Here is a 10,319-nt window from a genome sequence, read left to right on the forward strand (position 1 = left end):
GGTCTCGATCTCTTGATCTTGTGATCCGCCCGCCTCAGCCTCCCAAAGTGCTGGGATTACAGGCATGAGCCACCATGCCCTCTGTCACCCAGGCTGCAGTACAGTGGCACAATCTTGGCTCACTGCAGCTTCCCTTCCCAGGTTTAAGCGATCCTTGTGCCTCAGCCTCCGGAGTAGCTGGAATTACAGCTGTGCACTATCTCACCCAGCTAATTTATGTGTTTTTAGTAGAGATGGGGTTTCCTCATGTTGGTCAGGTTGCTCTCAAACTCCTGGCCTCAAGTGATCCACCACCTTGGCCTTGCAAATTCCTGGGATTGTAGACATGAGCCACCACACCCAGCCCTATGCCCATTTTTCTAAAATGCTAGGGTTTTTCTTTTTATGCACAATGGTTCTTCCCCAGTGGCTTAAAAATTCTGGATATTTTATCTGTCTGTTTTTTGACTACCCAAGTCAAAATCAAGATACTGTAGAGATTGAAACACAGGCAGGCTGGGAGCAGTGGCTCATGCTTGTAATCCTAGGACTTTTGGAGGCTGAGATGGGAGGATCAGTTGAGCCCAGGAGTTCGAGACTAGCCTGGGCAACATGGTAAAACCTCGTCTCTATAAAAAAGTGCAAAAACTAGCCGGTCATGGTGGCACACACCTGTAGTCGCAGTTACTCAGGAGGCAGAGGTAGGAGGATTCATTGAGCCCAGCAGATCAAGGCTGTATGCAGTGAGCCATGATCTCGCCACTGCACTCTGGCCTGGGCAACAGAGTCTCAAGGAAAAGAAGGGAAGAAAAGAAAAGAAAGAAGGAAGGGAGGGAAGGAGGGAAGAAAAAAACCACAGGCAGCTGGATGTGCCATGTGATGGACTTTCTCTCTTCTGGACAGGCAATAAAAATTGGGACCAACTTGGCCACATCTCAGGGAGAAAATGGGCCTTGTTGTTAGCCAGTCCCAAATGCCAAAAGACTCATTCAGGTCCTGAAGACATAGGGAAGGCACAATGGTCTTCTCTTTTCTGTGGTTTCTCTTAACAATAGAAAAATAAAAAGGAGAAATCTTAAACCTGGTGCAACAAAATGGGAAACCTTGCAAATCTCCTGATAAAATGATGGGGGGACTCTGGGACTATGAAGGTCTCTTTAACAAATCATAGTGAACTTTCCCAAAAGCCTGATACTCAGCAATATCTTGAACAAGATTTTAGAAGATTCGAGGCAGAGATACAAACACGTTTCCACTAAGAGAAACGTTGAGCTGTTTAAATGTGTTGTTGGCGCAAGATAATTTTGTTTTAATGTGACAGTTTGGGCATGAAAGATTTGATGGGAGTTGTTTGCTCTTTGAAAGCCATTAGGGGGGAATTTACATCTGCTGGTTTTGAGATGAAATGGCAAGCAATAACCAAATTCTTAACATTAAGCCAGTATAAAAACTCAGCCAAATCAATTTCAGGGTACGGGCTTTTCCTGCAGTGTGGTGAGGCAAGCCTTCTCTGGGAGGCCACCGCCTTTGGAGAGGCCTATCCAGATGGCGGGGCAGAGATAGCTGAGCATGGCCATTCCCCTATGGGGTCATCACCCACTCAATCTCAGCTCTGTTGTTGATTCGTTACTCTGACTTTTACAACATCACTCCTCACACCTGAGTTTTTCTATTCGTTAAGTGGAGGTAATAATATTTGTCTTTTCTGCATAGTACAGTGAGGAGTGTAAGCAAATGGAAGGGAAGTTTTGAAATCTTGGCAATCTAAAGGATATTCTTCAGGCTCCCTAGAAAACATCTCAGTAGAAAATGTGTAAAATATACATAATCCAAATCAAGTCATCCAGAGCAACATTAGGTAAGATTTTCATTCCCAAAATAAAAATAGAAAAGAAAAACAATGATAAAAATTAAACACTAGCTATTTTTCAAAATGATAAAATTGTAAAATTCCAAGAGAGTATTTTAAGTGTTTTTAACACACACGTATGGGGGGGCATGTGCTAGCCATAGAGACAGATCTTAAGGTAAGTCACGAAGAGGAAAATATTTAATGTAGATTACAAGAGCTATACAGAAAAATTCTCTAAAGTTATAAAGCATAATACGTTTTATGTTGGATGTAGAGAAGTATTAAATATTCCATAAAGGGCTTTAGAATCATTTTTCTCTATCATCCCTTTCAGAGACCTGATAAGGCAGATTTATAATTGCAATCAGTTATACATGAGGTAACTGAAGTTGAATAGAGGAAAAAATATCATCATGAAAAGAATTCAAACAAGCTTTTGAATTCTATTTCTCAGTCTCTGGGTATAACAAATGAAGTTTACTTTCAAACTTACCAATTTATTGCAAATTCAAATAAGAGACTAGATAGTTGGAACTTGGTTTAGAAATGATTTTAAACCCTGTATTTTTTAAAGAAGCTTCACTTGAAGCACATGATATGTAATGAAGTATTTTGAAAGGTTAACATAATAGCAATTACCATAAAACTTTAAAAGTTGTCAGCACGATAGGTCTCTTGTGCCTCTTAGTGACTTTAGGACTAACACAGATCATTGTAACAATTCAAAATTGTCCAACTTAGTGTGGCACGGTGGCTCACACCTGTAATCCTAGCACTTTGGGAGGCCTAGGAAGGTGGATCACTTGAGGCCAACAGTTCAAGACCAGCCTGGGCAACATGGCGAAATGCTGTCTCTACTAAAAAAATGAAAATTAGCCAGGCATGGTGGCATATGTCTGTAGTCCCAGCTGCTTGGGAGGCTGAGGTGGGAGGATCACTTGAAACCGGGAGGTGGAAGTTGCAGTGAGACGAGATGGTGCCATTGCACTCCAGCCTGGGCGACAGAGTGAGACCCTGTCTCAAAAAAAAGAAAACATTGTCCAACCGTCTTCTAGAACAATGACAGTTATCCAACTCAGGCTTAAAATGAGGTACAAAGTACTTTGAATCCCTAAATTGGGCCAACTTTTGATAATGCTTTTACTGATGTCAGATAAGATATAGACAAAACACCTCATTTGTTATCAAACTATTTTGAAACCCACTCTTTAGGAAAATAATTTTTGTCTCCTAAGTCATTTCACATGTGCAAGCATTTCCTGCAGACTGGTTGCCTTTTGCCTTCCACTTTTATACTTAGACAAATCTCACATGGCTTCATTGATCAAATAATTAATGGATGGGTACTTTCTGTAGAAAATATAACTTCAGGCTGGGTGCGCCGGGCGCGGTGGCTCACCCCTGTAATCCCAGCACTTTGGGAGGCTAAGGCAGGCAGATCACGAGGTCAGGAGTTCGAGACCAGCCTGGCCAGCATGGTGAAATCTCCTCTCTACTAAAAATACAAAAATTAGCCGGGCATGATAGGGTGCGCCTGTAGTCCCAGCTACTCAGGAGGTTGAGGCAAGAGAATCACTTGAATCCGGGAGGTGGAGTTTGGGGTTAACCAAGATCATGCCACTGCACTCCAGCCTGGGCAACAGAGTGAGATTCCGTTCAAAAAAAAAAGAAAAGAAAAAGAAAGAAAATATAACTTCAGGCAGGGCTCAGTGGCTCACGTCTGTAATCCCAGCACTTTGGGAGGCTGGGGCAGGTGGATCACGAGGTCAAGAGTTCGAGACCAGCTTGACCAACATGCTGAAACCCCGTCTTTACCGAAAATATGAAAATGAGCCAGATGTGGTGGCGCAGACCTGTAATCCCAAGTACTCAGGAGGCTGAAGCAGGACAATCGCTTGAACCCGGGAGGCCGAGGTTGCAGTGAGCCGAGATAGCACCATTGCACTCCAGCCTGAGCGACAGAGCGAGACTTCATCTCAAAAAAAAAGAAAAAGAAAATATAACTTCAGCGTTTGTAGATGAGAGATACATGTATAGCCCAGAGTACATGTGGATGCCTACTATGCTTTGCCAACCACACCTACTTCTCACAAGCTGAGGCCAAGTCTGTGAAGTCAGTGACACTCTCCAAGACTCTAAAAAAAAAATCCCAGTATACACTGTCCTCCTTCACCAGCCTACTCTCTATATTTCGTTTTATGTTATATCAACTTGATATCAAGAAAATAACTGCAAAAATGGTCTTTACCAAAATTGTCTTTTCCACGATTCTTCCCAAGCAAATATTAGGGTTTTTTTTCTTATTAAAACATATGCAGGTTTAAAATAAATAAATGATTGCTTAAATGAATTTCAATCAATAGTTTTCTAGCTCTAGTAAAAAAAAAAAAAAAAAAAAAAACTTTCACCTTAGGATACATAAGTAGTGTGCAAACAATGGGGAGAAAGTAATGACTAACATTCACTGACACTATGTGCCAGGCTTTTGATAAAATTCACTCATTTAATCCTCACAACTCTGGGACATAGGTACAATTACTATCCTTATTTTGCAAATAAATTGAGGCACGGAGCAGTTAAGTAACTTGCCCAAGGTCATCCAACAAAGCTTAGCTTAAATCAATGCAGCAGCCCTCCAGAGCCAGCCTCCTGAACCCAGGCACTGTTTGTAGACACACACACATACACACACACACACACACACACACACACACAGAGAGAGAGAATGAGAGAGAGAGAGAGAGAGAGAGAGAGTTCTTCAACTCCAAACTAGCACTCTCTTTCCTGTTTGATACTAGGAATGTAACTTCTTCGTGGACATGCAGGGGACAATGGACTCTAAACACACAAAACACAAGCAGAGACAAAGTTAATTAATATATACTATAGGGCTGGGTGCAGCGGCTCATGCCTATAATCCCAGCACTTTCGGAGGCTGAGGCAGGAGGATCTCTTGAGCCCAGGAAGTAGTGCCTGCAGTGAGTTATGATTACACCACTGCACTCCAGCCTGGGTGACAGAGTGAGATCCCTGTCTCTAAAAAGATATAGACATAGGGCTGGGCATCGTGGTTCATGCCTAAATCCCAGCACTTTGGGAGGCCAAGATGAGAGGATTGCTTGAGGCCAGGAGTTCAAGACCAGCCTGGTCAACATAGCAAGAGCCTCATCTCTAAAAAAAAATTAAATTAAATTAAATCAAAATACAGATATAGATCTAGAATAGCCCCAGCCATTCCTTGGTCATGAGGAATTGGCCATGTTCTCCTAGAGCAAATGTCTCTGGTTCCTTGACAGATTCCCTCATAATCTCTCCTTACTACACAGTCTTAGACATTGAGAAGAAAACACCAGAGGGGGTGTTTACAGTCCAGTGCTCTGATTAAAGATGGGTTTATCTGGCTATATGCTAATGACATACAGATGACACATCACAGCTGATGGGTCGTAATGGAGCACTCAGAACTTCGGCATCTCATTTCATCACCACCACCATTCGTCCAGCGAGCTCAGCATTATTATACTCGGGGTACAGACAGACCATATTGTCCAGTACACAGAAAAACTGGGATTCCTGCCTTCTACCTCCAAAGTGGGTTTTCCCTTCACCACAGGACTTACTGTGACAGAAAAACAAAAAACCAAAACCATGTAACAAAACAACTTGGAGCATCTGTTCTGCCCTTTTTTTTTTTTTTTTTTTTTTTTTTTTTTTTTTTTTTTTGAGATGGAGTCTCGCTCTGTCGCCCAGGCTGGAGTGCAGTGGCGCAATCACAGCTCACTGCAAGCTCCACCTCCTGGGTTCACGCCATTCTCCTGGCTCAGCCTCCCGAGTAGCTGGGACTACAGGCGCCCACCACCACGCCTGGCTAACTTTTTTGTCTTTTTTAGTAGATACGGGGTTTCACTGTGTTAGCCAGGATGGTCTCAATCTCCTGTCCTCGTGATCCGCCTGCCTCAGCCTCCCGGAGTGCTGGGATTACAGGCATGAGCCACCACGCCTGGCCCTCTGCCCATATTTTTAATCAGTCCACATATTCCTCTCCTGAATTCCATGAAAAATGACTGGTTTTCAATTCATTTGGAAGTTAGCTATATATGGCCTTGGTGTACCACCTCTATTATTTTATTGCCACTTAATTTACATGTGTGTATATTATTACCCTCTCAGTAATAAGTAGCACACCATTCCTCACTTGGCTTTTTCCAGTTTTCACCCATCCCACAAGACTCAGGTCTTACATTACTTACTCCCAGAATGCTTCCTTGCCTCATCCCCATCTTGAATTTGTGTTTGGTGCACTTTCTGGGCCTCTGCAGTCACCTGAGTTTATCCTCATAAGGCCAGGCACAGTGGTTCATGCCTGTAATCCCAGCACTTTGGGAGGCCAAGGTGGGTCGATCATTTGAGCACAGGAGTTTGAGACCAGCCCGGCCAACATGGCAAAACTCATATATATATATATACACACATACACACACACACACACACATATATATATATGTAAAGAATATTTTTACAGTCCTTTTTTGATATCAAGTTGACACAGCATAAAATGAAATATAGAGAGTGGTCTGATGAAGGAGGACAGTGTATCCTGGGATTTTTTGGGGGGGTTGCCTTGGAGAGTGTCACTGATTTCGCAGACTTGCTTCAACTTGTGACAGAAACCCGTCTCTACTAAAAATACAAAAAGTAGCTGGATGTGGTGGCACACACCTATAGTCCCAGCTACTTGGGAGACTAAAGTAGGAAGATCACTTGAGCCTGGGAGGTTGAGGCTGCAGTGAGCCGTGATCACGCAACCACACTCCAGCCTGGGTGACAGAACAAGACTCTGTCTCAAAAACAAAATAGGCTGGGCGTGGTGGCTCAGACCTGTAATCCAAGAACTTTGGGAGGCCGAGGCAGGTGGATCACTTGAGGTCAGGAGTTTGAGACCAGCCTGGTGAACATGATGAAACCCCGTCTCTAGTAAAAATACAAAAATTAGCCAGGCATGGTGGTGCATGCCTGTAATCCCAGCTACTCAGGAGGCTGAGGTGGAAGAATCGCTTGAACCTGGGAGGTGGAGGTTGCAGTGAGCCAAGATCGCACCACTGCACTGCAGCATGGGCGACAGAGCCAGGCTCCACCTCAAAAAAGAAATATAAAAATAAAAAACATAAAACAACAACAATTAAAAAAAAAAAAAAAACCCCACTGCACTGATTTCACTTGCCTCCTGTTTTCCTCAAGGAAGGAAAGTTCTTACCTTTCTCCCGGAAGGCTTTTATTTATTTCTGAACCTCCAGTGCCTTACACAGTGCATGCCATGAAGCAAACGCCTAACTTTGTTCCTGTAATCAGGTAATAAATAACCATGTGAGAGTTCAGAGCTGCAGGCTCCACTCCTGGCTCTGTGACTGCATGTGGGCTTTTCAGTGAGGCCCTACACCGCTCTGGCTATCAGGTTCTTTAACTCCAAATCAAGGAGGCTGAACTAAAACTGTGATGACCCTTTCAGCTCCAAAGTCCCACTGCTCTGTCATTCTGATTCTTTGTGTCTCCCACAAAACCTAGGACAACTCTGGAAGGACATAGTAGGTTCTCAGTAAATGTCTATTCATTTGACTGTAGTAGTACTGGATAGTGGATGATGGACTTAAAAAACAAAAATCAGCCTAACGCTAAAATTTTCTGCAGTTGCTGGGAGTCCAGCTAGATACTCTGGACAACAGACACAGTGGGGACCGAATATCCTGGGAGCAAGGAAGTAAGATGTGACTGCAGAGTTGCTTTTGTTGCAGTTTAAGAATTTTTTTATTTTATTTCTTTCTTTCTTTCTTTATTTTTTTTTTTTTTTGAGACGGAGTCTCGCTCTGTTGCGCAGGCTGGAGTGCAGTGGTGCAATCTCGGCTCACTGCAACCTCTGCCTCCCAGGCTCAAGGAATTCTCCTGCCTCAGTCTCCCGAATAGCTGGGATTACAGGGACACCCCACCGTGCCCGGCTAATTTTGGTATTTTTAGTAGAGACTGGTTTTCACCATATTCCCCAGGCTGGTCTTGAACTCCTGATCTCAGGTGATCCACTCACCACCGCCTCCCAAATTGCTGGGATTACAGGTGTGAGCCACCGCACCCAACCTAATAATTTTTAAAATATGGCCCAAAGGCTTCAGATTTATGGCAGTCAATCTTAGGTAACTTATTTGGATATGCACTTTGTTCAAGTAAGTGAGCGAACACACAAAACAAAGTTGGAGAGGGATAGAAAATGAGAGAAGAAAGGAGGAGAAAGGATTCAAAGTTGCAAACTTTAAGACAAATCAATTGAACAGTAGATATCAACACTGCAGAAGGATTTTCCATTTTACACAAGGAATGCAAGCTTGCATTGAACAGTAAATAGGATGTTTTTATTTTGATAAATTTGGCTTACATCTAACTTTTTAAAAACAAATCCATCAAATAAAGCAAAGTATGTATTTAATTCCATTTGCAAAATATTATCTGAATTATTTCCAGGTTTTGGAATAGCTGCCATGAGTCCCATGCCATAGCTCCATTGTACTGCTAGGTCACTTAAAAACCTTCTGTGTGTTTTTGGGGGATATTTTATTTATTTATTTTTTCAATTTGACAGTCATTTTATTTATTTATCTTTTTTTTTTTTTTAAATAGGGTCTCACTCTGTCACCCAGGATGGAGTGCAGTGGCACAATTATAGCTCACTGCAGCCTCAAACTCCTGGGCTCAAGCAATCCTCCTGCCTCAGCCTCCTGAGTAGCTGATCCTACAGGCATGTGCCACCATATCTGGCTAATTTAAAACAATTTTTTTTAGAAATGGGTTCTCTTTATATTACGCAGGCTGGTCTCAAACTCCTGGCTTTAAGCGATCCTCCTGCTTCAACCTCCCAAGGTGGTAGAATTACAGGTGTGAGCCACTGCTCTCTACCTTTTTTTTTTAAATACATATTTAAAAATTTTTAATAAATATGGGACACTTCACAAATCTGTGTGTCATCTTTGCACAGGGGCCATGCTAATCTGCTCTGTATTGTTCCAGCTTTTAGTATATGAGAACTTTTTTTTTTTTTTCTGAGACAGAGCCTCACTTTACCACCCAGGCTGGAGTACAGTGGTGGGATCTTGGCTCATTGCAACCTCCACCTCCCGAGTTTAAGTGATTCTCATGCCTCAGCCTCCCGAGTAGCTGGGATTACAGGTGTGCACCACCACACCTGGCTAATTTTTGTATTTTTAGTAGAGATGGGGTTTCGCGATGTTGGCCAGGCTGGTCTTGAACTCCTGACTTCAAATGATCCACTCTCCTTGGCCTCCTAAAGTGCTGAGATTACAGGCGTGAGCCATCACACCTGGCCCGAGCACTACTTTTTAATTGATACATATTAGAGATGCATATTTTGGAGTACATGGGATAACTTGATACATTTACACCATCAAATCAGGATAACTGGGATATTCATCACCTTAAATATTTATTTTTGCTTTATACTAGGAGCATTCAAGTTATTCTCTTATAGCTATTTTAATTATTCTATCCTGGCCGGGTGTGATGGCTCACCCCTGTTATCCCAGCACTTTGAGAGGCCAAGGAGGGCAGATTACTTGAGCCCAGGAGTTTGAGACCAGCTTGGACAACATGGTGAAACCCCTTCTCTACAAAAAAAAAATACAGAAATTAGCCAGGCTTGGTGGTGCACACCCTGTAGTCCCAGCTACTTGGGAAGCTGAGGCTGGAAAATTGCTTGAGTGTGGGAAGTTGAGGTTGCAGTGAGGCCTGACTGTGCCACTGGACTGCAGCCTGCGTGACAGAGGGAGACCCTGTCTCAAACGGAAACAAAAACAAACTTAAATGGGCAGTCAATTAATGTTAACTGTAGTTAGTCTACTGATCTATCAAACACCAGGTCTTATTTCTTTTAAGTGTATTTGTACCCATTAATCGACCTCTGTTTATCCCCCTTTCCCTGTTACCCTTCCCAGCCTCTGGTAACCACTAATCTACTCTCTATCTTTATAAGATCTACTTTTTAGCTCCCTCGTATGAGTGAGAACATGAGATATTTGTCTCTCTATGCCTGCCGTATTTCACTTAACATAATGACCTCCAGTTCCATCCATGTTGCTGCAAATAGCACAACTTCACTTTTTTTTTTTTTTTTTTTTTGAGATGGAATCTTGCTCTGTCACCCAGGCTGGAATGCAGCGGTATGATTTCAGCTCACTGCAACCTCTGCCTCCTGGGTTCAAGCAATTCTCCTGCCTCAGTCTCCCAAGTAGCTAGAATTACAGGCGCCCACCACTACGCCCGGCTAATTTTTGTAGTTTTAGTAGAGACAAGGTTTCTCCATGTTGACCAGGCTGGTCTCGAACTCCTGACCTCAGATGATCTGCCCACCTCAGCCTCCCGAAGTGCTGGGATTACAAGCATGAGCCACCACGCCCGGCCAACTTTACTCTTTTTAATGGCTAGATAATAT

At 42.9% G+C, this 10,319-nt stretch overlaps 1 non-coding gene across 1 annotated transcript; it reads right to left on the reverse strand.

Moving 5' to 3' along the window:
- Positions 1 to 8,804: 8,804 nt before the first annotated feature.
- On the reverse strand, positions 8,805 to 8,914 carry LOC112427260 (U6 spliceosomal RNA). Its single transcript, XR_003018768.1, has one exon. It is a non-coding gene; the product is annotated as a U6 spliceosomal RNA (small nuclear RNA).
- Between the last annotated feature and the right edge of the window lie 1,405 nt (positions 8,915 to 10,319).

The sequence above is a fragment of the Macaca nemestrina genome, chromosome 1 (assembly GCF_043159975.1).
Source record: "Macaca nemestrina isolate mMacNem1 chromosome 1, mMacNem.hap1, whole genome shotgun sequence".
Lineage (NCBI taxonomy): Eukaryota > Metazoa > Chordata > Mammalia > Primates > Cercopithecidae > Macaca > Macaca nemestrina.